The sequence below is a fragment of the Neofelis nebulosa genome, chromosome 4 (genome assembly GCF_028018385.1).
Source record: "Neofelis nebulosa isolate mNeoNeb1 chromosome 4, mNeoNeb1.pri, whole genome shotgun sequence".
Taxonomy (NCBI): Eukaryota; Metazoa; Chordata; class Mammalia; order Carnivora; family Felidae; genus Neofelis; species Neofelis nebulosa.
The window spans coordinates 69,323,068-69,344,371 of record NC_080785.1 but is presented as its reverse complement, the minus strand read 5'-3'; the positions used below and the strand labels follow the sequence as shown (position 1 = coordinate 69,344,371).

Here is a 21,304-nt window from a genome sequence, read left to right as displayed (position 1 = left end):
TTTATGTGCTATTTATATAGGCACATTATTATATGAACTGTGTTTTAGAATATACTTATTTCATGAACTTACATGTCATGTGCATCATTCCCTATCTTTAGCTCAGGTTATCTGGCCTTAGAAGACAAGGAGAGTGGGAGAGGAAGACTATGAATCAAGAAAACAACACTGAGGGATGACCAGGTTACAAAATTCACATCTTCTCAGATTCTGGGAGAAACCACATTTCGAATACAATTTGAAGTTTTTTTTCCCCTTCCTATAGTATAATCCCTGAATTGTCCTCAAACATTCCAAAGTTCTGTCATACAGGACACCTTTGTGCCACTGGTAGAATGGGCCATTAGAACTAGGATGGAATTAGGTGGAAAAGTGTGGTCTTCATTGCCCCACTTCTGAAGTCATAATGACAAGTACCACCTCACACAAAGGAAGGTGAAAGTCCTCAGGACCAATGCCTGAGGGCCAAGTGATAGAGGGCCACGACCAAGTACAAGATATGTTTAGAGCTAGTGGAAGTAGCAAAGTAGGTCTCAGTGGAAATGGGAATTTTTGGCCCAAATATCCTAGAGGAAAGGAAACATTAGGGAAGCATGAGAGGAGCCCACCTCCCACTTATTAAGGGGCTATCCAGTAGAGATTATATACTGTCAGGAAAGATCCATACCATCTTGAGGTTATACAGCAGGATGGCTGTAGTATTTTTGCTTTTTCTACTTCCATAAATTTTAACAATGAGAATGCAGAAATTTATCAAGTTTTATTAAATATAAATAGAATATTGAGGCATGTACAATGCAAATTACTAGGTAGTTAAGTAGATTAGCTGTTAACTTGGAATGAACCTGCAATTAAGATTTGCCACCATAAATTTGTCAATCAATCATGATATATCCTTTGCACATGGTATGAATGCACTACAGAGTTTAATTTGGAAAACTATGAGTAATTTCAGAGATGATTGCAGGTTGCTACACTTTAGAAGCTGTCACTTGCTATTGTTAAAGGAGTAGGTTTCTGATTCAACATTTTGAGAGCTCTGGGGTAAAATGTACTTTTACAGTACTTATTAAAATATTGAAGTTGGGATAGTACTGGACCAAGACAATAACTTATGTTCTTTTAGGAGGATGCTTTATTTAGAGCATTCTTAAAAGCTCCTTAATGCACTTATATCCGGTTCTCCAGCACATAGCCCTTGCTTTGTAGCTCAGCATACTCTCTGGTAGAGTGTTGCCTAGAGACTGACCACTGGAATGAACACCAGACTGAGAGTAGAGAGACCTGTGTTTGGACTCTGAGTCCAGACCTACTATTCAACTCATTTCACTTTTACTTACAATTTTCTGTGAGGTGGCAGGTAGTGAGATGGTTACTGAGTGGGTTTACTTTCTTCTAGCTCAAAATTTTACAGTTCTGTGAGCCATGAAAAAAAAAATACAGTACAGAGATAAGTGGGATAAGAATTACAGGACAAAAAGACTGCATAAATACCCTTTTTATCAATCAGGATTTTCAGTTGTTAACAAGACAATCCATACTAGTTGCCTTATGTGCAACAGAATTTATCAAAGGATGTTAGGCACCTCTGCATCTTAGGAAAGCCTGAAGAGCAGGTATAGAGGCTATTTGACAAGGAACCACATAGCCAAAAAGAACACCCAACTATATATATTAGAGAACACCATTCCTATTGCTACCTGCCACTGGATGCTGATCATGCCTGGTGTTGGGCAGCATAATCCCTGGAAGAAGAGACCCCTCCACACTTGCCAAACAATAGATCTCTCTGGGCTCTGACACTTCTGCATGTTCCTTTTCTGAATCCAAGCCCTCTGCAGGCCCCTCTAGTTACTGGAACCTAGGCTGCATACTCACAATGTACACTCAGATTCTGGGGAAATTTAGGCTTTTAATATTTCTTTGAAAAAAAACAATTCATAACCATGAAGTAGTATCTTTCTCCTAATAAATCTAAGGAAGTTAGTACTCTCCCCATTGACACTCAAAGTTCTAAAATATCAAGGAAGTTGCTCAAGGTTACACAGCTAGAAATGGAGAAACTGGGATTTGAACATAAATTTTGTGTCCAAATACAGCACTCTTTCAACTCCTGTCTAGATTATGGCACAGTTTGGATAACTGACCTCACTACACACACACACACACACACACACACACACACACACACACACACACTCTGTTCATTTGCAAACAGCTTATTTTTCTTTCTTTTGACTGCAGTCTTGGGCCCCAGCTTAGATCATGAGGCAGGAAACATAGGCTCTGGGGATGTGCACTCATTAGTTATATTTGCTGACACTAAAATTGGCACAGTTCCTGGTATAATGGAACCTAATGTGACCATAACAGCATAGCAAAATCCCAGTGGATCTACACCCATTTATGGTCTGGTATATGACTGACACTCAGCCTAGCTTCTGAAATAGTGAGAGCATCAGATCCCGGGTAGCCCAGGACCAAAGTCCATTTTTCCTGGAAGTAAAGCTATTAAGTAGCTATTATTCAAATATTATTCCTTATTTTTAAATTATGGTATATTCTTAGCACATTTAATTAATGAGATATTTATTTTAAGTAGTAGCAATGCACAGTTTTTAAGTCATTTTTGTTTTAATGATTAGCAATGAATGAAGAACTCCGTTTTTGCAATCCAAGCTACAGAGGAATAAAGAAAATATGAATGAAAAAGTGAAATTGACTAAGGCTAAGGATGTTTTTAACTTTTTCAGAAATGAGAATACTACTATTAAATAAGTCTTTTAAACACTCTTGAAGATAGAGTCTTCCAAGAATAAAAAGTAAGACCATGTAAAGGTCCTTCTGAGGGGCTATTCAGGGCAAGTCAACTAAACTAAGATGACCTTATAGCCATGGGCTTGGTATTCTTTCAAACACCTTTCCTAATATTTTCAGACAGCTCATTCTGGCTTTGCTATGAAAAGGAGTGTGTGTTTGTGTGTGTGTGTGTGTGTGTGTGTGTGTGTGTGTGTGTGTGTTGGGGTGAAGAGGGTGGTCAGCAACTCCCAGATTACTAAGTTACAGCTAATTACAACCTGTGAAGCAGCTTTACTCCCTGAAGAATACTTAGGTCATTACGATCTGCAATTTGCATTGGATTTCAGGTAAAATCCTGAGATTGTTTTAAAGTTTTAAGTGAAGAGTTTTATAGAAGAAGAAAGGCCTTTAACAGCATAACTACATGTCCTTAAATGTACATATCTGTCCTCAACTTTTATATATAGAAACAGGTGAATATGGGCACTGAATTCCATTTCTTCTTTTGCTTCAGTATTTGCTTGTCACAGAGCATGGCATTCAGTGGATACACAAATATCCAAATCTTGGCTGGAGTAGAAACACTAGACCACCATTTCTTTAATTATAGGATGCCAAGTTTTCCTTTAGATTATGGAAGAAATTCTCAAACCTGAGTGTGCACCAGATACACCTGAAGAGTTGTGAAAACAGACTCCTGTGCCTTACCAGCAGAGTTTCTGATTAGGCAGATCTGGGGTCAGGCCTGAGGATTCTCATTTCTAAGGAGTTCCCAGCTGATGTTGACAATCTGGCCTGGAGATCACACATGAGAAGTATGAGATTATAGTATTGCTTTAAAGCAATGTTCTTCATAAGCAGAATATTTAATGACAACAGTGATAACTTGTGAAATTATAGATAGCATAGATCCTGAATTATGTATTTTCAAGCAGTTTAGCTTCATTCAGACTAATGCCGTACTCTGTACAGCTCAGAAGCTGTAGAAGTTCTCATTTACCAAGGAGGAATCATCCAGAAGAAAATAATGCAGAAGGAACTCTGCAGTTAGAAAATCTGTGTGCAAAAATTCCAACTCTACTTACAAACTTCATGAATTCTGGTCAAATGACCTGTACCTCAATCTCTGTGAAACTTCTGTTTCCTTATCACCAAACTGGGGATGATGCCAGTGGTCCTGAAAACATCTCACACATTTTTAATTCACATCCCAAGACGACTGGGAAATTCCAAAGACACAGAAGGAGAGCTTTTCATTCTTCTTTTCTATGGTCCCATCCAGTATTCTTTGTGGTCTCTTGGAACAGTTGTCCTAGATAGCATTGTAAGTGCCCCCCAGGTGGCTCTGAGTGCCTCTGGAGTCTTGGTTCTGGGGATTTTCCTTCTTCAAATCCGTAGGTGTTTTCTGTTGTCTAGTATCCCAACATCCAAATGAGAGAAGCATCATAGCTTGTGCATATAGCACACACAGCAAATCGGGAAAATCTAGAAGTCTAAATCTCTAATGACTATACCATAGTCACAAGAAAAAAGATTAGAAAAGCATGGAGATAAGGAATGCCTTGGAGTACCCAGAGTAGGAAAGAAGAAAACAAATGGTATCAGACCAGCTGTTATTCATCATAAAAGCTTCATACTGGAAGAACACAACTTAGGGAGTCAAGAACAAACCACACTGGTAGGGTTCCTTGAAATGGGTCCTCAGATCATCTTACTCAAACCCTGTATCATCCTCTGAGAGCCCATCCAACACTGTCCCTCCCTCATAAATGAGAAAAATGAAATAAAGATTTAAGTCAAGACTACATAGCTCCCACTGGTAAGTACTAGAGCCAAGATACCTATCTAGAGACTCTATACCCTCTGTTTTCCCATGATGCCACACTGCCACAATATTGTAGGAGGACATCCCTTTCATCTGGGACTACTGCTGTGTATCTTATTTTACAACATGAACTGAAACAGAAGGTAAGCGAGGCCCACATGTTCCTACATATAAAAGTGGCCTAGAACTTTCTCACCCAACACAGCACAGATATTGGGTGGCTACTAAGTGTTTGTGGAATCAACAAACCCAATCCCATAAAGCCTTTAGGTTGTCATTGGGTTTCATCAAGTTCATGGCTACTCCTCCCATATGGCTGGATTTCTAGTCCTGGGTCTGTTGGCTGTTTATTCTCCACTGGTATACTGTAGAGGTGGGTTGGGTGATGGGTGAAGAGTTGTTTCCCTCATAATCCCACCTTCCCTTCTTTAAAGTTGTCTCCTCAAAGCAATGCTTGGGCACTAGTGCTATCATTTGACCCGAGTCATTTAACCTCTCTTCAATTTAGTTTCCTTAGCTCTAAAAGGACAGTGGGATAGAGGACTTCCAGGGACACCTTTACACATGGCTTCAAAAGATTGAGGAACCTGAGCTAAAGCATCTGAAGAACATTTTATGTCACATCACTTAAGTTTTGGGTTCCAAAACCTAAGCATTTTCATGTGAGAATCATCATTTTTGGTATCTCCTCCTGATCAATGACTAGTTGTCCCTCATTTTTGATTGTCTGAATTCTAATAAAAGCTAAATTTTTATTCAGTATTCTCTACCTGCCAGTTATATTATTTTTCACTATAGTCAGTTAAGCAGTGCTCATCACCATTCTAGGGGATTTGTGCTTATCATGCTTGTTTTATTGATAAGGAAGAAATTGCAAAGATATGTTAAATAACTTGCCCAAGGCCACAGAGATAGATAGTAAGCAGTGAAGCCAGGATTAGAAAAAAAAAAAAAAACAACCCCGAAGTATGGTTATAGAGTCTGTGCTCTGAAACTGCTATCCTTTTTGCCTCAGAAAGGATCAATCTGATTACTAGGTGCCTGTTTAGACTTCCAAAGTTAAAAAGGAGATAACTCTAGCACTCTTTTTAAAGACAGCACACTGGATGACCCCAAATTCACTTATTTTACAGTGTCCCTCATATATAGACTTAGAGTGACATGCCATTCAGTTTAGATCATGAACACTGGTAGAGAACTTGTCCTTATAAAGGGATATGCAGGAGAAAAAACAGCCTGTGTGGGGAAGAAGTTGTACTTGACAAAACTCCCTTTCACATCCAGATCTGCTCTTTCTCCCAGAAAAGGAAGTAATGTATAGTATTGCACCTGTCATCAGTAGCTTTGGCGGCCTTCCTGGAAGCATGCAGACTGAGCTCAGTTGGTCATTTCCTCCTTAGCTTCCCTTCCCAGATGCAGTGGTGTTCTTTAAGACAGCAAGGTACCATCAGTCGGTGATCTTCTAGCTGCTTCAATAATTAGGAGGCTTCACAACTAAAACATAAAACCCCACTGAAGAAAGCTAGTCAAGTAGCTGGCCAAACTGACTGTTTCCTCTGCTGCTGGTCATATAGCCCAGAGACTGTCTACTTTTTTCAAAGAAGTGAAGAAGCCAGGGCTCGTGTATGAGATGATCTGAAAGGATTATTTGTGTATTCCACATACATTCTTTGCTATGAATGCTTTCTGAGATACCATTAACTCTCTGGAGGGAGTCCTGGATCAGATCATGTTTTCAGTGTTCTCCCAAGTAATTACTCCCCATGTAGTAGAAATAAGTTTCAAGATCAAATGCTTCAAGTATTTGTGAAGAGAATCTAATGAGCACAGATAACTACGTGTACTCTTTACTCAGAATTCTCTAACCCAGAAGAAGCTGGACCCACAAGCAAACTATTCACATAAACTGCTATGTGGTCCCCAGGGACTGATTTGTCAGATCAGCTGTCTCTGAAAGTAATACATTTTGTAAACAATTTTGTTATCTTTCTGCTTCTACTCACAGTATTAGGGACGGATTAAAACACTACAAGGTGCCTCTCTACCTAAAACATATAATCAACAACAGCAGAAAGATATTCACAGAACCTTACCTGAGCCCATATAAAACAGGGGCTCTCTTCCCATTTTTCTTCCGTTTTAAAGTCAGCAGAGCCATGTATCTTCTTCTATTACATATTCTTTTGCTCAGATTTGGAAGCACAGGAAAGAAATATCCAAGAACAACTCACAGTGAATCAGTATCATATTGATTTTGCCAAAAGATTCCCCCCCCCTACAATTCTGACTTCCTTTGGTAATGCTTATTAATTATACAATAGAAATTGAAAAGCATACATTTTATTTCTTTCTTGGGAAGATCCAATATTCCAAAAACAGAACAATTCTTAATATGTGAGTGGGATAAGGAGAATGAACATATTTCAAGTAGGGAAGAAGGAAGTTTTCTAAGTTAGCAAACAATAATTGTAACCATACAGCAATAAGCATAAGAGCAACAGATAAAAGATTATTTGGGGATAAGTACACAGCAATAATAACCACCCAGGGTGTTTTTTTTATTTTTGAGAGAGAGACAGACAGACAGCAAGCATGTGCTAGCATGAGCAGGGGAGGGGCAGAGAGAGAAAGACAGAATCCCAAGCAGGCTCAGAGTTGACAGCTCAGAACCCAATGTGGGACGTGAACACATGAATTGTGAGATCATGACCTGAGTGGAAACCAAGAGTTGGATGCTTAACTGACAGAGCCACCCACATGCCCCACCACCTGGGATGCTCTTAGGTGATACACATCTCCAGGCTCTCTCTGGAGATATTGATTTAGAAGGTCTGGGCATCTGATATACAGAACAAAAAACCGAATACCAAAACACACTCCTGAGAAGTCTTATTCACCCTTCTATTGGCCAATTACTGCTCTAGGTCCCCGGAGTAGGACCCTTCTTAGTTTGAAAGATAATGATAACTGCTAGCTCAGCCTCTCACACAGCCTGAGAAGCAGCCCACAGACCAGCATCAGCTGTTTGGACCTGGATTGACAGAGTATTCAAGTCCTTATACAGGCTTTCCCTTTGCCTTTATATGACACACTCTTGTTACATTTACTTGGAATTGTGTTGTCATTTAAAGAAGTAGAATGGGTAATGGTCTTCAAATGATTTCTCTCTATATTACCTATAATAGTGAATAGCACTACCTTTCCACTGGTCACTCAATTCTCCCTGCACTAAACTCCTAATCCTCTGTCTCATCACTAAGTCCTGTTGCTTTAACCTCTCTACAGCTCTCAATTGTCTCTTTAGTCCTAAAGAGTGGCTTTAGCCTAAAGAATGGCTTCCTGTCTGGATTACCACAGGTATATCCTCAAACGGTCTTTCTACCTCCTGGTTTACTCCCCTGTAGTCCATTCTCCATCAATTTCATCAGTCCACTTTCCCCAATATAGCCCTTATAACTCCTCATGTCTCCAGAATCACATTCAAGTTTAGCACACAAAGTTTTAATGGGTCTCAAGTGTTTAATTTAAAACCCAGGTTAACAAGGAGAAATGCAGGCTGGATTCGAATAGATTTTGGCACACCAGGTACCCTAGCTCCCAATGCTTATTGCCCTATCAGGGCTGATACAACCTCCATTTTTTGACAAGCTAAATTTATAGGTGATCTCCAAAATTTTTAATTAAATATGAATACAAGTCTTTCCAAGCCTGTACCCCTTTTCCAAGCCTGTGGATTCAACTCTGTCCAACATTCATCAGTTTATACCTGGTTTTAGACACTGACTTCATCTGAATATGGCTAATGTCCAGAAGAAATTTTGCAACATTTAAAAAAACATTATACAGTTGAAACTTGAACATGGGAGTTATAGGCACTAACCCCTATATTGTCAAAAATCTGTAACTTGACTCTCCAAAAACTATGAATAGCCTAATGTTAACTGTAAGCCTTACTGGTAACAACACACATTTTGTATGTTGTGCAATATACTGTACCCTTATAAAAAGGTAAGCTAAAGAAATTAAGAAAATCATAAGGAACAGGAAATACATTTACAGGACTGTATGGATTTAAAAAAAGAAGAAGAAAAAGAAAGAAAACACATGTAAGTGGACCAGCACGGTTCATTTTTTATTTTAAGCATTTGTTTTTGAGGGAGGGCAAGCAGGGGAGGGGCAGAGAGAGGGAGATGGAATCCAAAAAGCTCTGCACTGTCTGCACAGATCCCGATGCAGGGTTCAGTCTCACAAACTGTGAGATCATGAACTGAGGCAAAATTAAGAGCTGGACATTTAACCCACTGAACCACCCAGGTGTCCCAGACCAGCACAGTTCAAACCCATGTTTGTTCAAGGGTCTACTACTAATAAATACTGCTAAGATCTAAATCTAAACTTTCTGGCTAAAGGCAGAAATTTAAGTGAAACTTTGCCATCCTATTTCCTGTTCAGAAACTGTTTTTCTCCCCATTACATAAAATTCACCTTGATTAAAAAATAATTCCCTTTAGTAGAGTCCTCTTTATTTCTTGTTCAACAGTTTCCTGTAGTAAGGAGGTAATAAATACATCCTCTCTTCCAAGAAAGCAAATCACTTTCACATAACTGATGAGCCAGAAGTGTCCAGGAAGAACTTAAAATCACAGGGTCAGCAGACTACTTGAGAAGAAAGCTGGAAGAAGAATCTGGAGGCAGTGATCATGTAGGTGAGCAGAGGTACCCCTACTTAATTCCCATCAGTAATGCCTGGCAGGACAAGTCAAAATTTACTGTTCCATGCAAAGCCTCTTAAACAAGCTTTAAACCTATTATCCACCCGTCTACCATCCAAACCTTATTTTATAGATCATGGACCTAAAAAAAATTGAAATTGCTATGTTCTTACTCTTTCTTGATCATGTGCCCCCTTAAAAAATCTGAGGATATCTAGGCTTTTCCCTAAATAGGCAAATTACACAAAATCTTGTTTGTTTGTCAGTTTCAGTATGTCCATAGCTTTAACCCTCTAAACTATCCTTACTTATAGAATACTTTTACCAAGTGATTCCCTAAGAGAAAAAAACCCAATAAACAAACAGCCAAGCTTGTTTTAATCTCCTTTACTTAGACCAGCACCAAAATCCATTAAGCACCACTGACTTTTGTATCATGACTTTGCGTATCCGATTTATGATGTTCCTAGAAACAAAGACCTCTTGTCTGTAGGTTTTTGTCTAAGGTTTCTGAAGAGTTGTACTGATATTTAGATGCTTCCAGCACATGTTTCCAGAGAGGAAACTTGTGTCTTTCATCAGATGGCTCCCATCATTCTTCCAGTGAAGATGGTGGGGGGGGGGGGGGAGGGGGGAGAATGATAGACCTGAAAGATTCTCAGACTTCCGTCACTTTGAGCTGGGGTTTTGCAGCAGAGTCTGAAGCTCAGTGGTAGAGATTCAGAAAATCACTTCTATCAGTTCATCCAAAGGATACCAGATCCTAAGAAATTAATCAGATATTCCCAAGACAGGGGCTGGATTGCACAACGTGGAGATCACGACCCGAGTTGAAATCAAGAGTCAGATGTTTAACCGACTGAGCCACCCAAGTGTCCCTCAAGTACACTTTAAAACATTATTAGGAACAATGTTCACTCAAACAAGGCACAGACCATATAATTCCACTTACATAAAATTCAAGATAGTGGTTACCTTTGGGTGGGATAGTCACTGGTGGGGGGTGGTACTTCTCAGGTGCTGGTCATCTGCTTTTTCATTGGGGTCCTCGTTACATAGGTACGTTCATTTGTGACAATTCCTCAAGTTGCAAACTTAAGACTTGTACATCCCTGTTAGACAAAATAGTAACACTTATGAGACAATATGAACATTGATATTGGAGGATATTAAGGAATTGCTGAGGGTTTTGTTAATACTGGATTTTTGTAAAAAAAAAAAAAAGTCCAACATTAAAAAAAATACATATGGAAATATTTATGAATGAAATGTGATGCTTAAGATTTGCTTTAAAAAGTGAGGGAGGGGGCGCCTGGGTGGTTCAGTCAGTTAAGCCTCTGACACTTGGTTTTGGCCCAGGTCATAGTCTTACAGTTTTGTTCATGGGTTCCAGCTCCATGCTGACAGCACAGCCTGCTTGGGATCCTCTCTTCCACTCTCTGCCACTCTCCCACTTGCACGCTCTCAAAATAAGTAAATGAACTTTTTTTAAAAAGTGAGGGAGGAGGGTGGGGTGGTAGAGTTTAGATATTGGACATGTGTTGGTAATTGTTGAAGCCAGGTGGTTACACAGAAATGCATTATTCTGTCATATGTATTTGAAAATTTTATCACAAAACTATAGAATGCCTTTGGTCACCTCTCTTTGCCCAATTCCCTCTCTCAGCACAGCCTTGGGGCTTTCCCTGCTCAGCAGTTTCCCACCTTATAGACTAGACCACTTCATTTCCCTTTTGCAGTGTAGCTCACTTGGACTCTTAATCTGAGCACCAACTTCTCCTACAGGCCCCTGTGAGGGCTCAGCCTCCACCTCCAACAGGAGTTTATAAGATCAAAATAGGTGGGTTTTTTCAGGAAAGGAGGGTCCTATTCTAACTGCCAAGAAAAAGGTATTCCCCTATTATTCATTTACTCATTCATTCCTTTGTTCATTCTTCTCTTTCTCTCCCTCTCTGCAAAATAGGCATATATAGGTAGGATTTGTAAGATACTTTAGTCTCTTGACTAGTGAGGTTTTTGAGAAATATTGTTAACAGCATCAGGAACATAGTTGTTAAACTTTCTCCAATGTGGGCTACTTCTCCTGGCCACTAATCTAAACCATTTCAGGTAGATCTCCACAAGTTTTTAGGTCAGAAAATGATCTCTGAAATTGTTCCCAGTTCTGAGAGTACATCTTTTTGGAGTCTTCAATCTCTTCCATACTGACTATAATTAATGAAATTTCCTGAGAAATTATGGATTTGTGGAAGGAGAAGAAAGAAAAAGCACTTAAGTGTCTATGGACTAACTGGGAATTTCTATCAAGACCTTGTCACATAAGAGGAACAAGCAGGTTTAAGTCCAAATGGAATGGAGGCAAAACATTCATCCAAATGAGATTCTATTTGTTTTCCAGGAATGGAGGTAGTTCAGGATAATTTACTTGAGTTGGTCTCAAAACATACCTTCTCAGCTTAGGAATAAAGCACACAAATTGAGTTTGATTTAGGAATTAATGAACAGATGTGATTTAGGGAAAGTTAAAACATTTTATCAACTTTTATGAAACTCTGGACTCTGGTTGTGTGAACTTACAGTACAACGCACTCTATCACTTCTCAGCTTAGGATTTTCTCCCCAGTGTCATTCTGACAGCCACTCATGCAGCAAGGAGACTTCTGTTCTAGTCCAGTCCATGTGAGGTCCCTAGCCAACCTCAGCCATATATATTTCTGTTTCTCCCACCCTCCAGATTATCTCTATTTATGGAGACCCTCAGCCTTCCTGAGCTAACATCGACACAGCCATCTATTCCCATTGCCCTGAGGTCTTCCTCCTGGTAAGACTGTATCCCTCACTTCTCCCCTTTCCACTGAAGAAGTTACCATAAAACTTTCCTAATGTTCAAACAAGGCACTAGTTTAGGTGATTGCAGAGATCTTTGGAGAAATTCATTCTCCTTTAGAAAATCTATATAGAAGGGACACTTGGGTAAGTCAAGTTGGTTGAACATCTTGACTCTTGATTTCAGCTCAGGTCATGATTTCATGGTTCCTGAATCTGAGTCCTGCATCAGGCTCTGCAAGGACTGCATGGAGCCTGGTTGGGATTCTTGCTCTCCCTCTCTCCACCCTCTCCTGCTCATGTACTTTCTTTCTCTCTCAAAGTAAACATTTTTTTAAACAAAGAATCTATATAGGAATAATTGTGAAGCAAGAAAATTCTCCAGAGAATTCAGGATAGGAAGAGATAAAGGACATGGACATGCCTCAGGTTCTTGAAAGTTCTTACAGGTTTGTACTATTCATAGTTATGCTTTCACACAAAGGCACTGGTATCTGGGAATAATCCAACTGTCTTAGACAAATTTATAGCAGCACAGATTTGAAAGACATCTGACCCCACATTCATGTCACTATGAGTCAATAGACTCCCACCTGAAGGTGAAGGAGCTTTAATCTGGTAGTCATCAGCAACTATGCTTTGGGACAATGAGTTTCTACACGTAGGCAAGATGACAACAGACTTAGAACAACACTTTTAATGGACCTGGGGCAAGAGTAAGGGCTTGGTGCATACCACAAAATGCGTGTGATTATCTCTCACAGTTCTGTGTAGCTCCTAATGAGATATGTGTACATGCTTGTTTCATGTGACAAGCAGTATAGGTATAGTGTTCAAAGCATGGGTTCTGGTCAGATTGCCAGAGTCTACTAACTCATAACAGTGCCAGTGGCATGGATTTCTGCAAGCATTCAATAAGTTAGTACATATACAACTCTTATAACAGGGCCTCCTGCCTCATAATCAGCATGCAGTAAATGTCTGCTATTTGAATTGAGGGTGTAAATACCCAAGAAAAAAAATGATCCTGGCATACTGCTTAAAAGTTATTTAAAGGAAGATTCCGGCAAAGCATGGTAGAGTCAGACCTTCAAGTTGTGGTTCAGAAGGCATTTTAATGGAGCATGAAGACAAAGTCATAAATGTCAGGTAAAGAGTTGCTTGAATAGCAAGAGCACTGGACTTGGAGCAAAGAGGTCTGGGTTGAAGTTGTAGGTCACTGCCACTCTGTCTCCTGAAATCAAGCAACTCATCCCTTTGGGCTTGTAAGGAGAATGGATATTTATGGCTGCTTTTAGCTTAAAACTAGGATTATTTCAAGTAGTGCTTATATTACTGTTAGAGTAAGCTGCTAGTTAGGTTTTAACAAGATGCGTGGAGGTCAGCAAAGAGGGAGTCCGGGCCAGTTATCAGAGAAGTTAGCAACCTGTCCTGGCAGCATTCAACAAATAGAGCCATAAGAAGTCAGATCAAACCAGACAGGCCCAAGACTAAGAAGGCCCAAGACCCTGACCAAGTAAGGGAGAAAAGGCATGTACTCTGCTCCCCCCCAAATCCCCTCCCCAAATAATATTCCACCTCATAGTTAACAATGATCATTAAAAATAAACCCAAACCCATGGCAGACAGCTCTCCCTTGAGCTCACCCATTCTCACATAGTAAGAATGGACACTGGGGGCACCTGGATGGCTGTCTGTTGAGTGCCCAACTTTGGCTCAAGTCATGATCTCATATTGTGTGGGTTAAAGCCCCACATCGGGCTCTGTGCTGACAGCTCACAGCCTGGAGCCTGCTTCAGATACTGTGTCTCCCTCTCTCTCTGCACCCCCACACACACTTGTGTTCTGTCTAAAATAACATCAAAAACATTTTTTTTCAAAAAGAATGGACACAGTACATGGTCTTTGATGAACTCTTCACTTGCACTGGTCAACCACTGTCTGGGTCCAATCTTGAGTTCTTCTCTTGCAAAGAGATGAAGAGTCTTCTACGACTCCTTTGGGATGGGCTGGGTCAAGGCCTCAGGATCCTTGATCTCCCCAATCTACTCCGTAACAAAATATGCATATTATGATTTATAATAAGAAAGTATTGCTTTGGGCTTCTATGCCTCCATTCTCCTTTCAAGTCATCCAGACTCATTTAGCCATTCTTATGGCCATAGACCTAAATCAAAACTTTAAGAACTCCCCAAAACACGAACTGACACTAAGACAGAATGTAACAAATATTTCTCTGAAGATACTAGATCTTTTTCTTCCATCTTTAAAAAATTTTTTTTTAATGTTTATTTATTTTTGAGAGAGGGAGAGAGACAGAGTGTGAGCAGGGGAGGAACAGAGAGAGGGAGACACAGAATCTGAAGCAGGCTCCAGGCTCTTGAGCTGTCAGCACAGAGCCTGATGCAGGGCTCGAACCCACAAACTATGAGATTATGACCTGAGCCAAAGGCAGATGCTTAACCGACTGAGCCACCCAGGCGCCCCTCATCTTCTTGAACAATGTTTATAGTGTCCTGAGTGGGGATCCCCCAAAAATAATTTATAGAGACCTGGCCACACTGCTGTCAAGTTTCCCTTGGTCCAGACTGCACACATTTCCAGACACCTTGTCAGGGTTTTGGCTGCAGGCTGTGACCATGCAACAGAAGCACACGGACCTCTGTGAGGACTAAAGCCATGGACTCTGGCTTCCTGAGCACCAGATTGTCACCTGCTAAACTAAACCCCAACCATTAAGAGGAATTAAATTACTTAATCCAACAGCAGGGATGGCAGACCTAAGAAAAGATTTAAGCTGATGAGCAAGGTTTCATACAAAATATGCCTTCAAGAACAACTCTTAAAGGGCATTTGTAACCGTCTTTCTTAAATCCTTAAAAAAAACCAAAAAAACAAAAACAAACCCACCCTGACATACATTGATATTTTCTCCAGCTAATTCCCTTCAAGAGGCAGTGCTCATTATCAATTCAAAATTTAAACTGATGCAGTCACCAGGAAGGACAATTGAAATACCACAGAAATTATCATGCAAATTCAATCTCAAACTCTGCAGTTATAAAAAAAATAAAGGTTCAGTTGTATGTAACCATCTTGGCATTTCCACACAAGGCACAAATTTATAGAATAACAGGGCTGACTTATGAAAAAAATCAGTCAAGGTGATATTTTTCAAGTGCCATAAATGAGTACTGAAATTTTTAAAAGCTGACAATACTCAAAAGGCAAAACCTGAGGTATGCATGGCATGTATTCTTTAGATTTTCACACATGTTTCAGGGAAAATAACTTAGGAAACCCCAACCTCTCCATTCACAAAAGTGACCTTCCTGGCAAGGAAAACCCAAACCATTTCAACATAATCTAGGTAGTATTTACACAGCACAAGATATTATAAAGACATGAAAGATGAGTAAGGCAAAGACTCTGCCATTGTTTCAATGACTAGGAGGAGGAGGAAAAAGTCGGCAATTGAAATACAAAATAGAACATGATAAACATCATAAGGGTACAAATGCCTGGCAGTGGTTGAGTTAGGAAAAAGATTAGATTTGGGGAGGAAAAGAAAGATTGTGTGGGAAAAGGTGTGGTTTCAACTCAGTTTTGAGAGAGAGGTAGGTTAGGACAGTAAACAACAAAAAGAGGTGGTTTCAGTGACTGGCAAAAGTGAAAGCTGGGAGGTATAGGAGTATCATCCCACTTGACTCTGGGATAGATACAAGATGACTGAATGGGGATTGGAGGTGCTCTGCAGAGAGCACTGGCTCATAGAGCCTGAAGTTTATTTATTCTGCAGACACTGTTCCTCCAGGACTTTTTATGTCAGTTAGGAACTGAACCATCTCTAATGAAAGCAACCCAGGTTGAACACTGGAAGGACCAGAAGAAACTGAAGATGTGAGGAGCAAGGGGATTGGTGGTGACTGATAACAGAGGAGTAGGGAGGTGGTGGGATCCATGGACTAGAACAGGGATTCCTGTAAGGAAGACAATCACTGTTTCCTCAGAGCAGGTGTTGGCAAGCTTATTCCTGTCCAAGGCCAGATGAAAAACATTTTAGACTTTGTAAGTCACACAGTCCCTGTCCCAACTATTGAACTCAACCATTGTATCAAAAAACAGACAATACGTAAACGAACGAACATGACTGTCCCAATAAAACTATTTACAAAAAACAAGGGGAGGGGAGGCAGGACAGATTTGTTTGACCCATGAGAATCGGCAATGAAGCACAGGACTACTATAGTATTATTTGATAGAGATAAAAGAAATTAATGGCTTTCTTTGACATATCAGTCAAGTGGGAGATTGGGGTTTCAGTTAAGAAATGCAGGTGGGGGACAGAAGAAAATAGATCTTAGAACCATCATCATGGGGCCAGCTAGTGATCAGACACTCAGAAAAGCAGTTTGAATTTTTAGATGGAGCCAGTCAATACTTCTGGAACCAGAGTAAGAGAAAGTCTATTTAAAAAAAAAATCTGGGACTTGGCTAGTTCTCAGACGTTTTATATATGTTGCAGAACCTAAATGCAAGGATTAAGCCATTATTTCAGTATACTGAGCGTTTGCTATCATGATGTCCAAAAAGAAGGATTTCTTCTTGTTTCTATTTCTAAATCCCACTCTACAACCTACATCCACACAAAGCCAAACTGTATTTATGAGAGAAGCCATCAAGCACTGACAGGGACCCAAAGAGAAAATGAGGAGGTAATGAATAAACAAATGAATAGATCTCAGCCATCAAGTTACCAGCAAGAAGAGCCAAGGTAATGAAAGAACTTGAGTTCTCACCGTCTTTCTATAGTCTTGGATGCAGAGACAGGGCACTGTCTTTCTATAGTCTCAGACGCAGGGCAGAGGAAACATAGGTTGCTATTTCCCCAATAGGAACCCTGCAAAGTTTCAGAAGGTATCTGACACAGAGTGTTCCAGGAACATAATGAAATTGAGAAGGGTGAACAGCAGGCTTTCATTTAAAAAAATGGCTTCTTTTTAAAAAGGACTTGGGCTCTTCATATTTCCTCTAAGGACCTAAAGCTAGTTCTGGGCTTCCCACCTACTGTGAAGGAGAGTGGCACATGCCAGTCAAACACAGCCTATGATGGGGAAGATTGGCAGGCCCCTAGATACCCTCCCATTTCCTTTAATGATACCCTGGAGGAATGGACACAGCTTTCAGGCATTTTGTGATCAGGGAAGCAGTTAAAAGTATCACACTGAGCCTGAGAATCACCACAGCTGGAAAGATAAGAATAGTTGCCACCTATTTGAACTTGCTAATTTGCCTAAAACTGACAGAGCAAGACTTGTCAACGAGGCTTATTTGGCACTGTCAGTCTCTCCCTAAGAGGATTTCCGTCATTCCACCTTTTGTCCCTGTTGATTAAGAGCAGTGTAGAGCACAGCTCTTAGACATTTGTCACCTCAAATCCTCCGTTCCATGGAGTAATAATTCACATCTTGACTCCACGGTAACAAAATAGGGTTTGCACTCTGTGCGGTAACAGCAGTTGCAGGCATCAGGTCAGGTTTCCAAGTTGCCTCTGGATTGAAGATGTGGAAAATCCAAGCTTGAGACCCCAGAATGGTTCAACGCACATTTTATCTTTCCCACTGCCACCAGGGAGGTACCTCAAGCTTAAGGCCTGGGAATGCCCATCACAAGGGAAGACAGGGAACCGTGATCAAGTCAGCCTAGGACAGCAAAGGATCAGAAGCTTACACATTGGAGCTGGAGAGATTTTTCAGATTAAATGCATAAGGTTTGCAGCAAACACTTCCTGCCTCGCCTTCTAGATGTTATTCCTGGCCTCACTTCTATTATTGCTTATTGTTGCCATGCATAAAATGAAGCAACACTTATTATTTGTTCAGTGTTATGACTATGGAACGCTTATTAGGAGTTGGAAACACTCTGATGAACCCTAAGGGAACAATTGCCCCAGTTTTACAGAGGTGAGAATTCGAACTTAGGGAAGTCGGGGAACTTTCCCAAGATCACACAGCTGTGGTAGATTGGAATTCAAGCCCAGGTGTGTCTGGCCCCCAGCCCCTGTGCTCTTATCGAGACAGGGGCCAATGGACCCTGAGGAGGCTGCTCAAAGACTTTGGATTTTGCTCCCAGGAAGAGAAGCCACAACAAGTGGACCCAGAGAGACCCAGCTGGGCACCCTGGCACCATCACAGTAGAGAAGGCAGGTATCGTGAAAATGTGTTGCAACGTTCATAATTCAAGAAGTACTAGTTTTCTCTTGATTAAACAACAGTTTGCATCTGTACAGCGTATACTGGGAAAAGCACTTGTAGTTTGCCAGTGGTTTTCAAATCCAAAAATCTCACTTGCTCTGTATAGCAACCTTAGGAAGAAAGCAAGTACCATCTTCATTTTTCAGATGAATCCCCACCCCCCTCACACTTGCACATGAAGTTTCTAAAAGGCTAGGAAACACACCTAATGTGACATGGCTAAAAAATGCCAAGACCTGGATTAGGAACCTCTTTCTGGCTCTGAGCCCAAATCTCTATTACCAGGATGCTTCTCTTCTAGGTGTTGCTTACTTAATAGATCTGCAAAGAAACTTCTCAGTTCTCTTTTCTGGCTCCTGAGGGGTAGCATTTACCAGTGTCCTACTCCTATGCCCAGGGCAGCTAGTGCAACTTTAAAAAATAAGTATGAAACTTTCTTCACTAGTAAGCACAGCTGGATTTAACTGCTAACATTTAACAAAAGTGGTAAATGTATACTGTGCAAAATCAGTAACTCTAATGCTATAATAAATAAAAACAGCAGCATAAGAAAAATAAAAAGAGGAAGAAATGAAAAGGGTTAGCCAGAGTCCCCAAATGGGAGTAAAAGGATATTTGTATTAACTAGGGTCAGAGAAAACCAACAGAGGGCCAGAAAGCACAAATGAGAGTGACAGACATACACACAGTGGTACAGAAATTTATAAGGATAAAAAAACAGAAGGAAAAAATAAACACATAGCAAAGATTGAATCTGGATCATTAATCATAGCAACAACATCTAAGAGAGTAAGTCTCTAAATGCATACCAATTACAGAACCCTGGCATTCCCCTGATTTCGGAATTGGGGGCGCAAAGAAAAGCAGCAAAGTTGAGCAGCGAGGGGCAAGAGGAACGGAGAATTGAACTCTGGAGTCTCCGGAGAAGACCACGTATTCAGTAGGAGGGAGCAACTTTCCTGAAAGAGAAGGCCTATTTCTCCATTGCTTCCTGTATTGTTATTTTTAAATAAACTTGGCATGAAAGGCTGGGGGAGGACTTTTGACAATCCTAGCTGTCAGTCCCTCTGTCGACAGTTGCTATTTTTTCCTATTGCTATTTCATGCCTTCCCCGCGTCTCCCTTTATCTGGTAGGTAAATGAGCTGAGTGCTTCCGCCCCTGCAGTGTGGCTGCCCCCTCCACACAGCTGAGCTGCTGCTCCTGGGAGGCCACCGTTGCAGCTCTGGTGGAGAAAACCAAGTCCTCCTTATAGAGGCCAAAGTCAGAGTTTCATGTGCCGTGAGCCATGGCGGGCTGCAGTCAAAAGTAATATGGTGTTGGAATGCAGATAATTATTGCAGAAATCGGCAACAACAACCCTAGAATCAAAATGGGTGGGAGCTCTTCTTAGCTGGTTTTTGAAAGAGACATCTAGCACCCTGCCTTGTGGGCTTAAATTTTTTTTTAACAGAGGATCTAGATCAGTGTAATAAGGAACAGTGACATACTGGGTTCTACCCTATCATTACTAAAGTCACTAAATTTCAAAACATGTTAGTAAGGATCTAAAATGAAATGATACTGTGCATACAAAAGAACTTATGGACCTGTCGAAGGCTTTCAATGATCTATCCTCTCCAAAACGCAGTGTATTTTGAAGGGTGAGAAGCCCACGTTTTGGGGTGTGTGTGTGTGTGTGTGTGTGTGTATGATTGTGTTTTTCTCACTTAACCTGTAATTCCCTTTTTAAAACCCTCTTCCCACACTACACAATCTATGTGAAGAAAATCTATGGGTGCTATTTCCTGTTGGGTCTTTGAGTAGACACCTCTGGAAGATGCTTCAAATCAAGACATCAATAGCTTCATGGTAGTTAAACACGGTGACTTCAGGCAAGTTAAGCTTGCTTTTATAGGTATTCATCCTGACCCCCCCTCACAAGCCAAAACCAAAGACAAATGCAGGTCTTTGCTGTGAATCCTCCAACACTCATCAAATGGATAAGCCCTCCCATACTCCTCTGAGTTAATTATGACAGATAAAAACTGCAAGCGAAAACATCCAACCATGGACTTCCTTTCCCTCTTTGTGGTTTAAGGACAGGCACTCTCCAGTTGCAAAACTTCACAGCAAACTTCAGATTTCCTATGGGATTTTGACTTATATTTTATTTACTGCATTCTTGAAGACTTACAGTAGAGCTGCACTTCATTTGGAAGTTCCCATTCGTCTGTTGTAATGAAGCCTTTCAAAAACTAAACCAAATGCTACCAACAGCATTTACTGATTACCAAAAATGTGCACAAGATAATAAAACAAAAGCAATGGAAATTATGCTAAAATGGTTACACATCAGTTGTTATAACATCAACTCCAAGTATCATAATAAGACAAAAATATCTTACGTTGCTTGCCAGGTCGCAAAGCTCGATGAGGGAAAACTTGTGACTGAATTCGGAGACTGCTTTATGCAGTAGTGGGCTTGGTCAAATGTCTCCCACCTGAGTCAGGACTTCTAGAGGTGGGGTGGGCGGTCTAACAAGCCCTCCAGATGAATGTGATAATTGCTCAAATTTGAAACTACAGGTAAAACAGCGATGGATTGAAACTAAAGTAGAAACATCTGTCACCAAAAAAGCGTACCATTCAATGACTTGCAAAACAACACCAGATTTTTTCAATGAAATTTTTAATTTTAGAACACTTTCACATTTACATGGTGTAAAGATGGTACAAAGTTCCCGTATACCCCATTAACACCCCTATTGTTAAGATCTTGCATTAGTATAGTACCATTGTCACAATTAATAAACCTACATTTACACTTTATTAATGAATCACAACCTATACTTTGTCCAGATTTCCTTAGATTTTGCCTTATGTCATTTATCTGTTTTATGATTCCAA

General features: G+C 40.4%; 1 long non-coding RNA gene across 2 annotated transcripts in view; it reads right to left on the bottom strand.

Moving 5' to 3' along the window:
- LOC131509362 (uncharacterized) overlaps nt 1–19,349 on the bottom strand; it is a 344,805-nt gene extending 325,456 nt beyond the window's left edge. For both annotated transcript variants that reach the window (XR_009260453.1, XR_009260452.1), the window contains exons 1-2: nt 19,226–19,349; nt 10,312–10,448 (exon numbers count right to left, since the gene is read on the bottom strand). This is a non-coding gene — a long non-coding RNA (uncharacterized LOC131509362). The remainder of the gene's footprint in view (nt 1–10,311; nt 10,449–19,225) is intronic.
- Nucleotides 19,350–21,304: the final 1,955 nt, after the last annotated feature.